This window comes from Ammospiza caudacuta, chromosome 1 (genome assembly GCF_027887145.1).
Source record: "Ammospiza caudacuta isolate bAmmCau1 chromosome 1, bAmmCau1.pri, whole genome shotgun sequence".
In the NCBI taxonomy this organism is placed as follows: domain Eukaryota; kingdom Metazoa; phylum Chordata; class Aves; order Passeriformes; family Passerellidae; genus Ammospiza; species Ammospiza caudacuta.
In genome coordinates this window covers 46,903,724-46,923,648 of record NC_080593.1, presented here as the reverse complement: position 1 = coordinate 46,923,648, position 19,925 = coordinate 46,903,724, and the positions used below count along the sequence as shown (strand labels likewise).

General features: G+C 36.4%; 1 protein-coding gene across 1 annotated transcript in view; it reads right to left on the bottom strand.

Annotated features, from left to right (window-relative positions):
- Positions 1-19,925, bottom strand: part of BBS9 (Bardet-Biedl syndrome 9) — a 285,911-nt gene that overhangs the window by 93,480 nt on the left and 172,506 nt on the right. The gene's annotated exons all lie outside the window — the stretch shown is intronic.

Genomic DNA, 19,925 nt, shown 5'->3' with positions numbered 1-19,925 from the left:
CTAGTAGGCAGGTGCAATCAAGCAAGAAGGTGACTAAATCCCAAAAGACGGCTTCGCAATTAAACAGCAAAATTAAAGTTGTGCTTACAAAATTATAGGTCATCTTTCAAAAACAACCCCTTAGGGTAAGAAGAAGGAAAAAAAAGAAAAAAAAAGAAAAAGAAAACAGAGAGCTCCTTATACTTTCTCTGAGATTTGCAAAGCAACTGATCCTGATACTTCAGCACCCAAGGGCTTTTCTGTTAGAATGAAACACATAAAATAAATGAAAGGAGGTTCATCAGCAATACTTATGCTTTTAATGTCCCATATAGCTTTATAATTAGACAGATCTGATCCATGTGAGCCAAATTAATCTACAAATTTGATTAAACCAAAACTGTAAATAAGGTTTCCCTGTTCTGTAGATCAAGTTATTAAATCACTTTGGTCTACACCAGCATAGATCTAATGTGCTCTTCTTTAAAGCAACCAGGTTTATAAAGCCATGGTATCTTTTTCTTTTTTTCTGGTTCAGAAGCCTGTGGACAAGTTGAGACACATGAAGCTATCAAACCTGAACAATGTGAAGTGGAGGTAGAGCAAAGAACCCCTCCCACTGTAACTACCCCCACTTTTCTGTTGAATCAAAACTACAAAGTTTTATGGTGGAGCCAATTATCAAGTCAATTTGGCTATTTTTTCCTTTCTGGGTCTTTTCCTGATGCAGGTCTTTAAACTTCTGCCCCTGTTAAGCCTGTGAATCAGTGCAATCTACAGCACTCCTTACAATAACTGAAGATGGGCAAAAGGAAGCACAGACAAGAGATACAAGGTATTTTATGTAGAGAGGATAATTTATTTATGTAGAGAGGATAATTTTTTTCACATACCAACTTAAAGAGAAACTAAACTACAAGAGCACTTTAAAAAAACAGGGGTTTGTCCTGCACTTCATTTAAAAATTAGTTTGATATACTTCACTAGAACATAATGGAGAACCACAAACTCATGGTACATTGCATAAGAACAACAATGAATGCTGCAATTCAAAGCAGTTACAACAAAATACTTTAAGAACACAGCTTTCAAGTGGTAGTGAAGTGCTTTAGCTTCAAAATACTTCTACATTTAAACCAAAAAGCAGAGATAAATATTTACTGGACAAACTAAAAAGATCAGAACTAACTCAGGCCTCAGTTCTGCAAACCACCTGTCTGTGAATAAAAGCATGCATACAAATGGTGAAAATAGAAGTGACTACAAAGACACAGTTGATCCTAAAAGCTACTATAAGGAATCTTCAAAGGATTTGTTACTTTTTTTAAGTATGCCTCTTTTTTTATCCTGCAGAACAAGATGACAGAATATAAAATTACACAAAATTTCAACTCAGTTAAGAAAAAGGTCAGTGAAAAGATATCCATCCCTTGTACATCATTCTTCTGAGAAAAGGTTTTGACAGACCAGCAATGCCTAAGGGAGAGTGCCCTCAAAGAAGCACTTTTCACAAGACAATTTCTGTCTAAAGGAAATGTGTTTGAATCAGAGGGGTTTGGATGCAAAAACCTAATATGGTGCAGCTGTATTTTTCCTTTCTCCATAGAAAAAAGTTTAACTCAGACTGAGAAAAGTACAGTTAATAGTCTAAAGACACAGCAAGGATAAGAAAAGTGGTAAGGGCAAACAATTTTAGACAAATTATGTACAGGGGGCGTTACCATATAAAGGATAAAGGTGATAAGTCATATCAAAGTTTAAGCTGGTCAGAAAAACAATAACCTTTTAAAGGAATCTAGTATGAAAAAAATGTATTTTCTAATAAGAACTCTTGAAAAAATCCCAACCACATGAAAATCTAATTGTCTATCTATTTGGCAAGTACTGAGCAAGCCATTCTTTCTTAAACAGTACACAGATCCTGAAGTGTACTGAGCATGTTTTTAAAGGTACACTTCATTGATGGATAAGTGTAAACTGATTGCAAAATTTTGCACCTGAGCAATAAAGTAAAGAGCTAGTTTCAAAATTATATTGAGACTTTCAAAACTTCCTGTAATATTTGACTAGAGTTAAACTATTGGACTAGAATAATTCTAAAATTTCATAATCTCCTGATTGCTGCTATTTATGGACTTACAAAAAGGTTTGTAAATTAAAAAGACTGCACAGCACAGAATCTAGTTGACTTTTATTCTGCTTATATGAAAGACGCACCCACTGAATGGCAAATGTAATTGTGACTGCTACATGAAGACCAACTTAACTAGGCAGTCACAAAACTGAATAAAAAGCTGATCCATTTTGCAAAGTCTGTTTCATCGCCTTACAAGAGAGTAGTCCTGGACAGTAGTAAAAGGCAAACTAAACCAGTATCCAAGACAGTCAGAAGTAAATTTTTATCCAAAAAGCACACTTGCAGTTTTCCAAAAGTTGATAATGGATCATACTGCAGGTATCTCTCAGGTACTCAAAAATTCAGCTTAGGTTTTATTCCACTGATAAAGACACATTTGGCCAGTTCTTCACACAGTATGATAGCCCTTACCAGATAAGGATGTTCAAACCTTTTTAAATTCATATTGCTCTAAAATTCCACACAAAATCAACTAATAACAGTATAAAGCAGGGATAGACGCACTAAGAAAAATTGCTCAAGTTGTATATCACAACGCAGCAACATTTCCTATTCCGAGTGTGTGTGGGGAGGGAAGCTGGTAGGTATGTAGGTACAAACAGGGAGATTAGAGACTAAAATATACTTTTCAATTTTTACTTGAATATGGGAATACACTTAAATACAATCAATACCTGAATGATCCATAACAGGAACTACTCAGGTAACAACAGAAACAGGAGGACAAAATATAGATGAAAACAATTCCAATTACCATATGAAAATACCAATACCATATGAAATAACACTTAAAAGTTAAATATCATATACACAATTTGGATACTTAATAATTAAAAACCAATTACTGAAATGCTTTACTCAAATATGAGTAAAAATTGAATAGCGTGTTCAGTTAACTCTGTTGCCACTACCAGTGACATATACTGGATGCGTTTACACTACAACTTCAATTTGGAACAGAAATGAGCTTTTGAAGTCATCGCCACTTTCTGTACTCTGATCCATATATCACAGAATAAAAGAGCACAGATGAGAGTCCTTTTAGTTGGAGCAAGGCTAGAAAATGTACTCCAACCACTAATGGAGTTCACTGGAGCAGATTGGAGAGAGTCGGAAGTGAAACACCCTGAAATATAGATAGTGTGAACATCAAGCTCTCCACACAAACTGTTTCCTTCCACAAATGCTGAGCGGTTTTTGCCCTGCACTGCTCAGCACAGCCATTACAATCACTTTTTAGACCACAAATTATGCCTTCTGTCACATGCACTTGCTTTTAAGTACTGCAGTGTAAACTGTACCAACTGCACTGGACCTGTTACTCATTCCTGCTCTTTCAAATCTGAATTTAAGAGCTCTTGGTCTCCACAGGCCCAAGCAGACAGGTAACCTGCTGATGCTACACTTCTACAAATGTAATCAAAGAGCATAAACAATACTCATTCCAAAACAGGCAACAGCACTCCTCCAACCCCCATCATTTAACTTCCCAGGACTGACTCAAACACTTCTGCAGCTGCACAGAGAAGTGGCTGACAGAACTGCTTGAGGTGGGACTAGCAAAACGTGCACGCATGGCATGAGACGTTCCAAAGCAAAGGCACTGTCGGACATGAATTCCTGAACCTGGTAAATCTGCCCTCAATGCCATGTGGCCTCCTGCACAGCATTCAGGCACCAGGGTAAGCTCCAAAACAATCCATAGAAAGATATGGGTATCTTCACTAGTTCTTTGGAGGAAACAGTTCTCTTCACAAACTATTCAGAAACTGCTAATGTAGGTGGAATGAATGATGAAGTCTGAACCTAAGCTCAACTCATGTTTTCATATATTGAAACACTTTCTTAGGGGCCCACAGTGAGCAGTCAAAACACATCTCCTTGGGCTTGATGCAAAGTGCATTTAATTTAAAAGACAACCTATCAGTGGTATGAACAATCTTGAATATATTGGTGTTACAATAGCAATACTCAAAATAATTTAAGAAAATATTATGCCATCTACTTTTGCTATACTGAATACTGAGCTCAGTGGACTAAAACTCTGACCTGTGGATTCACTGGACACAGTAGAAAATTATCTTCCCTTTTTGTCTTTTTAAAATGCTAGGTATCTAGTAGGTTTGACCTTTGGAGACGGCAAAAGTCTGCTTCTTTCCAAATCTAATAGATTAAGTAAATAACCTGAATATTTGGATAAACATTCCAATTAAATATGAGTAGCTCTACATAAATCTTATACAGATCCTGATGCAGAATTCAAAACTACACAGGCACAAACCTTCAAATAATAAATTATACCTAAAATAACTCAGAAGTTCATTCCAGAAGAGATTTAAAATGTTCATAATTTAGTAAGACCTTTTTGTTTAAAGTTTTAATGAATGAAATATAAGATACTGGCAGCTTTGCCTCATTCCACTGCTGTGAGCTCAGTAGAATTTAAGGGACATAAGCAGGGGGTCAAGTCACAAGCAGAAGAAGTAGGAGTGCCTTACACACATGTTTAGCATTGTTTTCTTTATTTTACCACATACTTAGTAATGCACTTGGCTAAACATACTTTCACATTTCAAGTGCACCATTGAAGCATACTACAGATCTCTGCATATCCTCCAAAGGTGGAAAAGTTTATACTTTCCTATTGGCACCCTTTTTGTGTTGGATCAATCTAATCAGTTATACTCAAAGAAAATCGTGTTTGATATTGCATCGCCATTGTTGGTGGTCCTGTCAAATGTCCTGCAGGTACTTAGCTACCATTTTCTATTAAATACCTAGTTGTTAACACATCATCTAAAACCATGGCAATGATTTGAAACAGCATGGAAGAAATAAAGAGCAGAATACCAAATTTCTAATGTAGCTTTGTCTTAAAACACTTTCCTGAATGGGAGTGTTGGAGAGCAGACAGTTGAAGATGTTTTTCTCCATTTTGTTATTAAAATTTTAACTGAATTGCTCCTTAGGTTTTGAAAAATATTTCCATATAATGGTGTTATCCTTTACTGGCCCAAGATAAACCAAGAGTTGCTGACAGGTATCTGTTATACAGGACAAGACTTAAGCAAACTGAAAATGGATTCAGAGTTTGTTCAGTCTTTAAAAAACTGGCCTTCATAAATGTTCAATATTATTTTATCTCCACATGAATTTATGATCAAATAATTTTAAAGCATTGCTACTCAGCACATTGACCTGCACTAAGGCTCCTTTGTTCACAACATGATAGACTGTTTCTGATCTCCCCAGAATGCACAGTACTCTTCAACAAAATTAATACGCCCAACCTTAGTTGGCAAGAGAAAGGATTGGAGTCCATGCCAAAATGATTTGCCCAGTGCCAATATTTGTATCACTATAGAAATCAGTTTGCTTATCACTGTCCCAGTATCAGAATTATTCTGCCACTTCAGTAAAGGTGAATCTTTTACCAAGACATTCCCTTTTCTATTGGCTGTAAATCTATGTTGGAAATTAAAGGAAATGTTTTTACAAATTTCACAAATTCATCTCCACATGAGACAAATTTTTCCTCAGAACAACTCAAAAATAACTATTCCAGCTTCCATTGGAACAGCAGGTGGAAAGAGGTGTCATATGACAGAACAAATGGATATGAACAGGTAGGAGAGACAGATATTTTTCTGGGAGAAAAGAGGTTCACAAAACAAAGGAAAGTCTATACAGAGATTCTTATGGAAACTTTTGTCAGTTATTTTATATCTGTAAAAAGAAAGAATATCTCTTGGGATCTCTATCACGACGAGCCTGTTAATTCTACTTTAAGCAGTGCCTGCCAAGAATAGTCTCCCCTGAAATTGTTACTTACGACAAAATCAGGCAACAAGCCTTGCTTAATGTATATTGCAGATTTTAAAACTCATCCCATTTGCTGTAAAAATAGAGAACAAAACGTATCACCATGGATATGCAATATGGACAATAATACATATAAAGCAAAATCACATTCCAAAGACCTAAAATGGCTTTTAAAACCTACCTCAGAAACTCAAATCCAACTTCTATTTTTCTGTGCAAGGAGATAATGGTGAGAAGACAAGTATGACAGACCTGCTTTTCAAGAGCTAACAGAATATTTCACTGGGAGTTAAGAAAGAGCTCCCCCCCCCCCCTTCTTTTGAGACATAAGAACCAAGTATGTCACAAAGCTGCTACTCTGAAAATTAGACACCTTAGCATTCAGGTTGCATCTTGCAACTAAAAACAAACAAAACTTAATAGGCTGTTTCTCCCACAACTACAGGGCACTCAACAGGTAAACCCTGAAAGATGACAACTTTGAGAAGTACTGAAACTACAGATAATTCCAAGACCAAATTACTGTTGAAAAAAAATAATTTGTGTTTGAAATAGTGATCTAGGTAAATGATTTTGAGAATTAGAACATTGTTTACAATATCTAATTTATCTCATAACAATTTTTAAATTTCTATATAAACTTCAGTTGTTACCATCTTTTCCACAAATGCTTTCCTACTGTTTTACAGAAATAAGTCTGGAAACTCTTTCTGGTTTTCTAGACTGAATTACATGGATACTTATTATTTCAGGTAGCTACTTTTGGATTATTTATTATAACTGTATTATATATTTCTCTCACTTCTCTTCTGTGATTTTGCAAATAACCAAGAATGTAATTTTAGGAGGAAGCAAAATCAGCTCCACACACAAACTTGTGAGGGCTGCTTCTGGAATAGTTTGAGACCAAGACCTTTGTTGCCTTAGTTGTAGCTGCCTATGTAAATTCCTGCTAGTAACAATTAGTGCTCATTCAAACTTCTGGAGAAGTTCAGGAATGAACCTGGCAGAGAATCATTATTTTGAGCAATAAGAACTAAGAGGCAATGCTCAGCTCTGGAGGGAACCCTGAGAGCCATTGACCTAAACTGCCTAAGAAATTACTCTGAATTTGAAAGCCAAAACAAATGGGCAGTAAATACAGATAAAACAAAATTCAGTTAGGGAAAAACATACTGTAATCACAGAGCAAGCCATTGAAAACTTGCATTTATTTCAACTACCTTTCTCTAAATGTAATATACTAAGTTTTACCTGCCACCTATGCTTGCTCTTTACAATTCAGGAAAACACAACACATTGAGAAACAGTTACCTAATTCTTCTGAATGAAATCCAGATTACAAAATCACAGAACTACAGAGCAACCAATCATATCTGGACAGAATATCTAGGAGTCATGACCACCTTCACAACTACCACTATGTTCTAGAACCCTCAGCATCTCTACTGAGCATACAAGCTAAGTACTGAAAAGGATTGAATATTCTCCAGTAAGAAAAACAGCCCCAAGTTTGGAGAATAAAAACAAAAAAGTGGGAGTAGATGGGGCATCACTTCAAAAGCCAACCAACAGAAAGAACAGATCTGAAATACATATCTTAAGGGTTATCACTTAATGAGAAAAGGAATCCGTTTTGGCTAATCAGTCTATGTTTTTGAGTTTGCCTTTGCATTACAGAATACAATACAGGCCATGGGGTAAATATCAAATATTGAGGATCCAGAAAAGAAACTGAAATACAGGATGTGACACCTGACTTTTAGTCAGTGCATAATTGTCAGAACAGTTCTTAAGAAAGCAAAAGAAATGCAAATTTTTAGTACCATTTATTGTTAATACACACTATTACACTGTGTTTATCAAATAGCCTCTCTGAAAAGTCTTATTAACAGAGGGAAAAGAAAAGAAAGAATGGTATTTAATTTTAGACCATTCCAGATTGATCTCTAGTCCATGCTCAAACATCTGGAATTCATCCAGAATAAAAATTGTATTTCACAGAAATTAACTAACACAAACTTTGAACAGTTTTTTATCCTAAAATTTAGCTGTTAGCTATAAATATTCCAAAATGTTAAAACTGCTGCTCAAGGGTATTTATGTGTTGGCTTAGCTTAGTGTTCATGATGAAGTCTTGACCTATTCTCCATTTGACAAACCAAGGAAATGCTAAGGAGAATAGGAGAAGCAGCTGTCCTAATATGACATTTCTTTCAGGCTTACAACCAATTTTACTCCAAGAAGGATCAAGTACAGCTGATACAGAAAGACCAGAGGGCGTTTTCACTTTGCCTACTATACTCCCTTGTGAGTCCAGTGAGGCTACATATGCTTGGCAGTGCATGCTTAAAAACTTTGTTGGATTAGGTCCTGAGTCCAAAGTTTTAGAGCTGTGAGAAAATTGCCAGGAAAAAGCATAAATGAGTTCTGGCACAATGGACTGTGAACACAAGAATGAAGAGGCCCCCCATCATACACAAACCACCTTCCATGGCAAAAAAATAACCTGGTACTTATAGCACTGGTTCATTAGGTAAGAGAACTCAGAGTAACTTTACAATTACACTTAATAAGGCATGGCACACATAAAATATCCTGTTAGTATTCTGGGTTCTTTTCTCAATGCTCCTGTTTAAGGGTTTGATTGTGCTTTAGCTACTGGGACAGCATCGGCTAACATAAGGTGGGGCAGTTGTGGCTTCCCCATTCCCTTATTCCTTCACCCAGCACTCATGCTCCTGCCACTGTGATGTGAATGATTCAGATGGCTGATCAAGTCAAAAGCTAGAAGACAATCACATTTTGTACTTAATTTGACATAGCTATGGCCTGCTGCCACAGGGATGTTCATGCTCTCCCCCTGCATCATGTTGCACATACCAACACCTCTCCCACAGCAGAACTAGCAGTTTTGCAGCTGTGGACACAATTACAGCTCACTGACCCCACAAGACAGTAACCTGTCCTTTTGACGGTCCAACTATAAGGATAAAGATTAAGGTTAGGAAAAAACAATTGAACCACATTTTGAAATTTTCATCTGTTCAGCTCCCTAAAGCTGCCTTACCACCTGATCATTATAAATAGTGCTGACACCACTGAATGAAGAAACACTTGGTGGCTGAGAGGATGAGAAGATAAAGCCATGGCAACCTCTCCACTCTAGGCTGTAGCTCATTTGGATACAACCAGTCTAATTTTGGGCTAGCTACCCCAAGTACTGCAGAAGTTATCTTTTCAGGCATGTTTTGCAACAGACCTGAGGAACGGTTGCAGTGATTGCTTGTTTGATGCTGCTAGCAGTGCAGCCCAGGGGAAAGCAAGCAGATGTTTTTAATCACACTTTTCGCAATCAAAAGCTTCACTGAATTATAACGACAGGGGAGAGAACTAATACCCATGTGTTGTGGCACATTCAACGTATTTTCTACTGTGCTATTGTTTTTTATCCCCTGTTCTTACCTTGCCCATTTTTCATATTTCTCACCAGCAATGACAGAAGTTGCCAAGCTCAAAGTGACAAATTGTTGGTATTCATAAACACAAAAAAATAAAAGGTAACATTTGCTGGAATATGCACAACACAATAAAGCTAGAAATGATCAAGATTTTTTGATAAATAGAGCCACAGGAGACCTCTGAATCTGTCTAACTGCAGATAATTTTACTATTTCTTACTCCTAGCTTTTACATTTAAGATTTTCTTGAATGGGATTGAGATCACATCAAAATCCAAGTTGCAACATTATGCTAAGGCTACTTTTCAGAAAACAAACTTAGCTTCTAACTTCTAAAGTAGTATTCTCTGCAGTGCTAATACATAGCTGGGGTATTGCACAGTCCTACACAGACCATCACTCTGTCCATGACACTCAATGTATTAGATCTGAAGACACCCATTACATCTATGAGCCAAAATACATTTTAAAAAATAAATCACTGATTCAATACAATTGTAGAGCCTTCTACAGAGCAAGGGCCCAAAAGAAATTTTAAAGACTAAATGAAGACTCCAGGTTTTATTAAGTAGTATTTTATTTGCTAGATAGTAACTACACAGTGAGCTGAAAAACTATGTAGTCTATCAGTGCCACAAAAATTTTTACTCTATTTAGAAACTGAGCAAACTAAGGAACTACAGGGTTTCTCTTGTGGTTCACCTTGTCTGTCAGCACCCCAACATCCCAACACTTGTCCTGGGAGGGAATGTGGCTGTAAAATAACATGACAATAATAAAAGAAATGTGTCTTCATTAAGTGATATCATGCATTTGTTTTGGGGGTACCATTAAAGGAATCAGACCTAGCTCTAACACCACTCTAAATATCATATCCTGTTCTGATTAGCATTTTGGAAAACCTTTCTATTTTTCCCCTTAAAAGAGAACCAAATTTTGAAAACAAAATCTGTCCTAGCAGATACAGACTATTTTTGCTTCCAGTCTATGTTTCCAAAGTACTAAACTTATTCAGCTTTGTGCACTGACCTACTGCTTAGCAAACCCTGATGCAGGGGTACATACACTAACACAGGCCAGGAAGGCAGACCTGCTTCCTGCACTGCTTCGTCCAGCAGGAGTACATCTGGTTGTATGGTCCAGCAGTTATTAAAAACTCAGCACTTACCCAGTTGTTCATTCACTCCTACTTCAGCCTCATATCCTCCTTTTGGAAATATTTCAGTAGGCTTAATACTAACTTGGTGAGGGTGACACCCAACCACAGGAAGACATAATTACTCTAACAGGTGAAATAGCTGAGAGGATACTCTGTCGAGTACAACAGTACAAAACTCAGAACTAGAATGTGCTTAGCAGCAATGGCTGATAAATATTTGATGGGGCTGACAAAATAACTGCTTAATAAGCACTGCATCATTGGAACTGTTGATTTTAATAACAAGGGCTACTGCTCTGCTGTTGCTTGTCCCTTTTGTGGAAATTATCTTAAGTGTAATATTGTTTTTTCCCAGGGTACTAAACAATTCCTTAACAAACTCATCCAATCACCCTCATCAGTGTGGTGAACTTGAATCAGTTCTGAAAGCCTGACTTTTGAATTCCGCCATTACAATTGATCTATCCCTTGATCAGGAGACATCAGAAGACGCACATTAACTACTGTCAAAGTGTCAATAACTACTACATTTAATTCTCCAGTGACTTAAGTTAAAAATAAGATGGATTCAAGTATTAGGTACAGCACAGTCCCATGTGCTGCACCTCACAACCACAAGCAATGAGAACCAATTCAAGAACCAAGGAGTTCATGACAGTCCATCACCTGTGATGGTAGTGACAGCACACAGAGATAGGGCCCCATAAGACTATTTTACAAGTAGAATGTGGATTAGGCATATGTTCACTCTGGAGAAGTGAGTGGAGAACTTAAAAACTGCGGAAGAGCTCCTAACACTACAGCATACAAATGCAAAAACAGAATTTTAGTGTCCATATTAAGTAACCAGTTTTAAGAATTACAACCAGCATGACCAAAATGTGTACTGCTCCAGCACACCAGAGTGAGAAAAATTTTTATCTACAATAGACTACTGGGATCTGAGGTAGAAGCCTCTTCCGAGACATCAACACCAGGATCACAGTATCCCTTACCTATTCAAGCATGATAATCACATTGCCTCTATAAAAAAGCTGTGAGTGGTAGAACCTCGAGGGTGCAGTAGCACTTTGAATATTTCATTTTAATAATTAAGATAAAAAATAATATGATTCCAACCCCAGAAATATTTCAATACTATTCACAATATCATTTAACTAAGATGACGTGAATTGGCAATAACATCATTGATATTACCAAGAATATCCATTCTGCGACAATTCAAAAATCTAGCAAAACTCCAAAGTGGCTTATAATGGCACTGATAATTTCCACAAAATGACATGGAAAACCTATTTGCAGTTCCAGTAACATTCTCCAACAAAGAGCATGTGGGAATGTGCTCCCTCTTTTGAGGCGTGGCAGCAGTTCTTTAAATGAGAGTCACTGTTTCCATTCAAATCCCTTATTTTTCAGGGGGTTGCAGAGTCAGCCCTCAGAGAGAGAACTGATCCTTGCAGTTTCAGGTGCTTTCATGCAATCCTGTCTCTCAAAAACAGTCCTTTTTTCCTTTCTCTGAAGAACGTTTAAGCCATTAGCTCATAATATGGATGGCTGCCTCCTGGAACAGTGAGGGGAGAAAGGGGCGCAAGACACTAAAATTACTTCTAAAAGAAGATATTTTGGAAAATAACCTCTAACACCTCCACAATGTCATTTTTTTCCAGCAAAGAGTTCCTAAAGATCTAGAGCTAATCTCCATTTAGTGGCCAATGTTGACAAGCTATAAAGCGAGTCTTGGCATTTTGTATAACCTGGAAAAAAAGACCTGGAAAACCATTTTAAAGGCTCATCCTGGAATTAACAAATAACTAATACTCATCTGATATATCAAATTATTACAAAAATATTAACTTCAGGGTTCTAAAAAAGGTAGTGAAACAGTTTTTTGATAACAGTAACCCTAAGTGTAATCTGACTTCTATATAATACGAAAATCATACAATTCCAAGTTTCTGCATCAGAAAAACTCCTCCTTGGAGTACTCAGTGAGTTTTTGGGATTTCCTGAAATTTGCAGTACTGGTTTTCAGCAGTAGAGATCTTAAAGTGGAGTGCTTGGCTCCGTTTTGTGCTATTGAATGCCTCCGATTTAATTACTTCTTTTATACAAAGATGGATGTCAGAAGCCAAAAGTGTCTGTCTGCCAACTGTGTTGTCCAGACCATGAAAACCTGAGCAGGATTCAATATGCCTGGCAGCATCTAAATTCTTCTTGGCTTGGAATTTTGAGCAGGCATTCAAATAATATATTGATGAGTGTCTCTGTCCTTTTATTCTCTTGATTTTAATAATAACAGCTCATTAGAAATAAGAACAGCATGAAATGTTTATAGCTCTCAAAGACTTACATGAGCATATAGGAATCACTATTATCTAACACAAATAAGAATCAACAGCAGAATGTAAATTTTAGAGATACTACTCTATAATGTCAAGAAAGTAGCACAGATATCTGAGGGCTATCTCACAAACCAAAAAAGATCTGACAAAAGAAGTGAAGCCAGGAATAATGCACTAGTCCAAAGATGTATAAAATCCGAAGCTATCCATGTTCTGTACAAAAATACAATTTTCCAGTTAAACAAAAAACTAGGTACAAAGTTGTGCGCTGCAGAATTGGAGAGCCAGTAATGCATTAGGTAGATACCCACATGTGTTGAGAAATAAGTCTTCCTAAGTATTCAGTAAAAAAGACCTCACCCAAGCTAAAGAAAACAGTAGCCAGCAGTTTAAATCCATGAGAAAAGCTACAGAATGGTGGGCATATTTGTAGTGTGCACTTTAAACAGCACCTCTTGATGCAGTGGAGGAAATAACTGGTGTGAGGAAGCAAAAGCAACACAAGAACTCTTACAAACACTCATAAGGAAAATGGAGTCTTAATCTGCACCAACCCATATGAAAAGTAGGCAGCAGCACACAGCAGAGAAGTCTGACTAGTTTCTTTCCTGCCCATCTTTACTTGCAGAAGACAAGTGTGTGAATGAATCCTAGTGACAGACAATCATCTACTTCTCTTAAGCACATAGTTATGCAGGAAAACTGCCAAGGAAATGTGAAAAATAACATTTAGTCCCCAAAAAAAGCTTTTAAACTTCTCGTTATTTTTTTTCCCTTTCACTGCACTACAATTCCCCTTTCTTGCCTACAAAACCTAATCATAATTCCTAAAAATGTGTTTAGATTTTATTTTTGGGTTTGTTTCATATGTAGCATGCCCTCTCTTCCCAATCTATCTTTTATGTATTCCTTACCTTCCATTATCCATCAGGATTTCTCATGTTCAGGTCTCATTAAAAACACTTTACACAAACAATTCTTTCTATTAAAGCCACCAATTTGAAGGAGAAGGGTCAGACTCTCTATACCATGACTTGTTCATTTCCTATCTCTTTTCTGTGATGTCACAGCAAACTCTGAGATAACCCACAAAGCAGAGTGTAAGGCAGTTCTCAGTTCTTTGTTACATTGACAGTCATGAAACAAAGTGGAATTAATCAGAGACTTTTTTAACCTCTGAATGAAAACATTTTGTAAAACACTATAACAACTGCTAGAATGGGGCAAACACAGAGACTGATCTCTTTACTCACTGCAGCTGGCAATATACATTATAATATAGTACAATCTGAAAATAATACAATGTATATAAGACTTGCTGTGTTCTCATGTGCTATATTACATGTCAGAGGAGATGTATATACAAGCTCCTGCTAAAAGAGAAACTGTACTTCATTTGGTATTGACTTAATGAAGGACTTCTCACATTAATCTCTTAAGCTGCACTGCTCTTTAGAAAAACAGACTCTGTGGAAAAGAAAATCTCCATAAATCTCTTCAACTCTCTCCAGAAAAATAGGCTTTTTGTAGCCCAGTGATTTTCTTTGCACCTTTTCTTGTGGAAACAATTATCTTAGCAATTTTAAAGTATTAGGTGGGCCCAGCTGCAGGCTCCTGGTATCTTTCCCATTGCATAGCAATGTCTATACAGAAAGACACAAGGATCTAGTCTCCTAATACCACAATACATCAGTGGGAAATACCTAAGTGAGCAACTAATGAGGTTAGGTCAGAAGGAGCTTTCACTTACCTGAGGCCATGACAAGTTTCCGCATTTTTGACAGATTTGTTTCTAATTCAGGAGTCTTTGTTAGACAATGGCCAAACATTGTGTTGAAACTCACATCTTAAAATGCTTGAAACTGAACTCAAACTGTCAGCATCACAAATACCCCTTCAGATGAGACCTGTTAATTAGGCCTTCACAACTTTTAAGAAATAAGTCTGTTAAAAAACTCATGCCATGAATGTAGTAACCAAACTTCAGACAGAAGTTCAGGTTCAAGACTTTAGCCATGAAGAGCTGAAAAGGCTATGTTGCAAACAGTACTGATTCATTCAGCTGATTGTTTAGAAAGTTCACTATGGGCATGAAATCCCTCTCTAGACAGTAGGGATATTTTTTTCAAGATTAGCTTAACTTAAACATTTCCCTTTTATTTAATCTCATGTACAATACAGTTAGTAGTACAATTGATTTCTGTCCTATTACTCTGTCTAACCTGGAAAAGTAAATTGCTTTGTACATTGAAAATACTTTTGCTGTAATTGGCAAAAACATCAGTATCCAAATGATTACTAGTGCAGCAAATTACAACTATTACAATAACAGTAGTAAGGCAATCTGCACCTTACTCATGCATGTTGAAAATTTAGGGCAGTTAGTAGTCCAATATATGGACAATATATGTCTGAGAGAAACCAGAAATCTTTCACAGACCTGTTTTAGAGTTTTTACAGCAAATTTAGGCACTCTTCAAAATCAATTCCAAGATATGCCTTTCCTCATATGTGTAGGCAAGAAGTAATATTAAGAACAGTTCAGTACAAAAATAAAAAGACTCAGTGGAGAGCTGGCAGAAATTCATACCCAAAAGCTCCTTACTATCTAACTCTATAGAAAGCCAAGTGTTTAAAAGCACTCCTTTCTAAAATCAAATACATGAAACACTATCACAAAATTTCATCCTATATTACATCACTTTTTGATGAGCTCCTTAGCAAATGTAGTTTGCAGTTTCACACAGTTGTGTATTCATAAGAAAAATTAAGCACATAGATAAATATAATGTGTCCCTAGACCCTTTAAAGGAAAATAGTTTCAATCTTGTTTGCTAAAAAGTTAGTGCAAGCAAACACCTTTGTGAGCTGGAACCACGGGATAGTTCTTAAAATTGTCTAGGCTATTAAAAACAGCAATCTTTGATTAGAAGGATGAAGTTGAAAGATCTCTTAAATGGCACCTACAACATCTACATGAACATTGCCATTCAATGCTGGAGAAAAAGTAGCAAAATAAATAAAATACACTAAAGACATGCAGCAGTACCATGTCTAGGTGCAGCTTTGGAGGGTGTTTTTAAAATCTGACACTCAGAAGGTCTGGTTTTACTGGAGTTTATAGCTCAACCTCACTGTCATCTATGTATAGGTGCCTGTCTGCTTAATCAAAAAGAGTAAGCCACACTCAAAATAACGACAATGAAAAGTCTATTCCAATCAAACAGAAATGCTGACACAGTTTTTGGTCTTAGGTGCTTTGAATATTAAACTATGGAAGTTTATTTACTTTACTAAATATAATCATAGAAGATGAGAACTTCGAAATTTAATCTTTAAGCCATCTAAATATTTGCATGACAGCAACCTACAAAGAATATAACTAAAACAGTGGAAGCAGAGTAGCAAATCCAAACGCTAAATATTTTGTCTTATAAATAGCTTCTCAGAAATATTTGTGTTTAAACAATAAATGTAAATACAGCGCCATACTGCTCTCTCAGGAAGAGACAACTATTCTGAATTATCATGGCAAAGTCAGGCAAATATTTCCCTTAAATATTAAAGATTTTTGTTGTTGTTGTTTAGATAGACCATTTACAGAATAGGTTTACAGGATCTAAGATGAAAAATTCCCCCAGAAAAATCAAGTCTTACAAGTTGTGAAAATTCCACTACCTGCGTGTCATGACACTTGACAAATCTGACTTCCAGTGCTGTAAAATCCTGAACAAGTAAGGTAATTACAGTGTAATCAGCACAATGGTTTCACCCAAAAACCCAACAACAACACCCAAAAAAATCAAGATACATTTTTCAAGACAAATATTCTTTCATTCATACTAACTTTTAATCTGCTTTTCCATCAATTTAGAGAAGTTAGTCATGATTTACCAGCATAAAACTCTTTACTCATGAAAAAAACCAACCAGACCCTTTCTATGTAAAACAATCAGTAGGAATATTTGTTGGAAAAAAAGGTCTTAGGAAGTTCTCTTTCATAGTAAGTAGCCTGCAGCACAAGGTATACAAGGAGTCCAAAATACTTAAAGGACTATATACTGATAAATGCATATGTTGTTATTACATCCTAAAGCTCACCACCAGCACAGTTTAATTGCTGTTTTAAGGCAGTTTCCCATATTTCTTAGAGATTTCTCTAAAAAACCTGCACGTACAAGAACTTCTTTATACCTCTTTGCAACAAACCACATTTTCAATTAATTCCAACAGAAATATTCTAGCACAAGTGAGAGCTTGAGAAGTAGAGCTCTGCAAATCTCTTTAATCGTTACCCTCTAGAAGACATGAAAACTTCTCAGTAAAGTCAAATCACTCAAGCAGAAGCAACTCTGGTTAGGAATACATAACTTGTAAAGAAGAAAACAGAAGACAGCAGGAAGAGTACATCAAAAGAGAAAGGAATTCCACAGTACATATGCAGAGTCTACAATCACTACATTCATATTTTTGATAGCAGTAGAGGTCACCATTGGTGTTATAGCTGTGAGTTCATGGAGACAGTAAAGACATAAGTGAACTTCAAATTAAATTCAAACTCTCCACTAGGCTTGTGTAGTCTAAATGCAATATATGCTGCTCTGTCCTCCTTCTAAAACAGCAAGAACAAAATCAGCAGGGATTTATCATGCTAGCACTATTCATATCAAGGCAATGCACACAGACTCCACATCTTGAGGTGGTAAGAAATGCATGCCTTCTTTTCCATTCACTGGGACAGAGAATGTTAAGGGAGTATTTTGTACCTACTCAAAGCAAAAGGCATCTAAAAGAATCTACTCCTACAACTGCAATAATACCATTAGCTTCCAAATACCATGAATGTGATCCCATTCTTCACTATGAAATCACAATATACTTGGATTAGAAAAAAATAAGAAAAACAACCCAGTGAGAACTACTTCAGCAATTAAAACAAAACATCATAAATCCAGTAATTCCCCCCACAAAGACACTCCATGATTGGGCTAAAACCACTCATTCTGTCCTTGCACAGACTTGTAGATGACTACTGGATGTCATTTTCTGCTCTCCTAAGTAACTATTCCAAGTAAAGCTAAAAGTCTTGTTCGCATGCTTAGCAGCTGCCTGGAAAGTCTTAGTATAATACTTTAAATGAGATAACTTGCAAGTCTGTGACAGGATGATGCCCTACAGCACAGTTTCTCACAGAACAGTCTTCCGGGTCTCAGTCCCTCATTTCCCCCAGTTCTTTGCATAGCTCATACAACACATTATCATATAATCACAGAACATCCTGAGCTGGAAGTGACCCACTAGGTCACTAGGGTCATCAAACAACCAACCAACCCACAACTTATCATGAGAATCTATCTTGAACTCCATTAGGAAATGAAGGAAGATATGACAAGAAAAATTACTTTTACTCTACTTTGTCCCTTTGTCTCTCTCATATACTGCACATAGTTAAATTAAATGCAAATTTAAATAAAACGATACATAAGATACAGAAAATATTCTTTGAAGGCTCTTTGTAATCACCATGGTCTTGCTGCAGCCTGTGGTGCCTGAGCAAGAAATCAGTCCAAAAATATCATGAACAGAAAAACCTTGAAAGGCTGTGATTTCATGCCTACTGTTACCTTCAGGTTTAAGTAGCTCCCTTGGCTCTTACACTCATAGCAATTAGAATTTCCAGACAGCTTGGTGGCAGATATTCTAGGTGTTCTCTATATTGCAGCACTCGCTGGCAGATGGCAGTCAATTCTTACCATGAATGAATTAAACTCACTCATATAACACATGGCTGTAAACCTGAAGACACTTTAAAAGCTTTCAAAGTTTTCATTCTGCCTTTTATAGTTACAAAGCAACAACAGCCAGCTATGTGACGTAAGTCTCAATTTATATCATGGGCTAAGACCTACACTAGGATATGCAAGTCCCTATGCTGTTGTTTCTGGAGCTCATGAATACATTTCTACACTTTTCCACTCATGCTAGTCTTTTCAGTAATAAGGTTATTTAAATATAGGAGGACACTACCTACTGAAGGACAAATATGCACTTGATCAGAAGACTGGAGTATCAGGAAAAGAGATATAACCTGCCATATGTTTGTGAGTTATTAATCTAACTGCCTAAAGTTGGAATTTTATCAGGATTGTACCCCACATCAGAGAGATCATATACTTTTCCATAACCAGGAGGTTACTTAATATATCCAGATGGCAAAGGTTAAACTATATTTATGTCAACTTCGACAGGCTCTCTTCTTCTACTGACCTGAAATCCATGAGGACCACAAGTAATCAGCATTCTAGAAAAGTCAGAGCTGTAGGCCTTCAGGGGATTTTTTTTTTTTTTTTGTAAGCAGGTACTAATTTTTAAGTTACACTGTGGCATTATTATACATTGCCGCATTAGATACCCTTCTTTCCTGCCTACTAATAAAAGTTTGCTAATGTAAATTCTACTACTGAAATTAACTATCTATTCCAACTCCCTGCCTGTCTGTGCTACAATTAGCTGGACAAACAAGGAGCTGAATGCTTTTTAAACTCACAATTAACTGAGTTTTGCAGATGAATAAGGACTTGTTATTTTTTACTGTTGTTGGTTGCAACCTCTAAGCTGCTTTTCTTAACTTCAACACCCATCCACAATTATGACTTCTGATTTACAAGCAACATTCAAATACACTTTATAATAAATATTATAGGATAAAATCCATCAAGGAGAGGGGAAAAGAAGTGTGAAGGTACAACTTAGCAAGCAAAATGTGAAATTGCTATAGTCAAAACCTGAGAATTTACCAGACACTTTATTAAACTGCAAGGCAGTACTTTACAGAGCTGCTTTTAAAATATGTTAACACTATATCACAGTTCCCGGCAGCAAGAAGTCTTTCCAGAAAATGTGTCATCACTGTATGCAGCATATTTTATAGCCAGTATAATTTCATTTTATTATATCCAATAATATTTTTCTGAAATTCTAGGAAGTCTCCCCACAAAAGATAAGTAACGACCATATTTTAATCA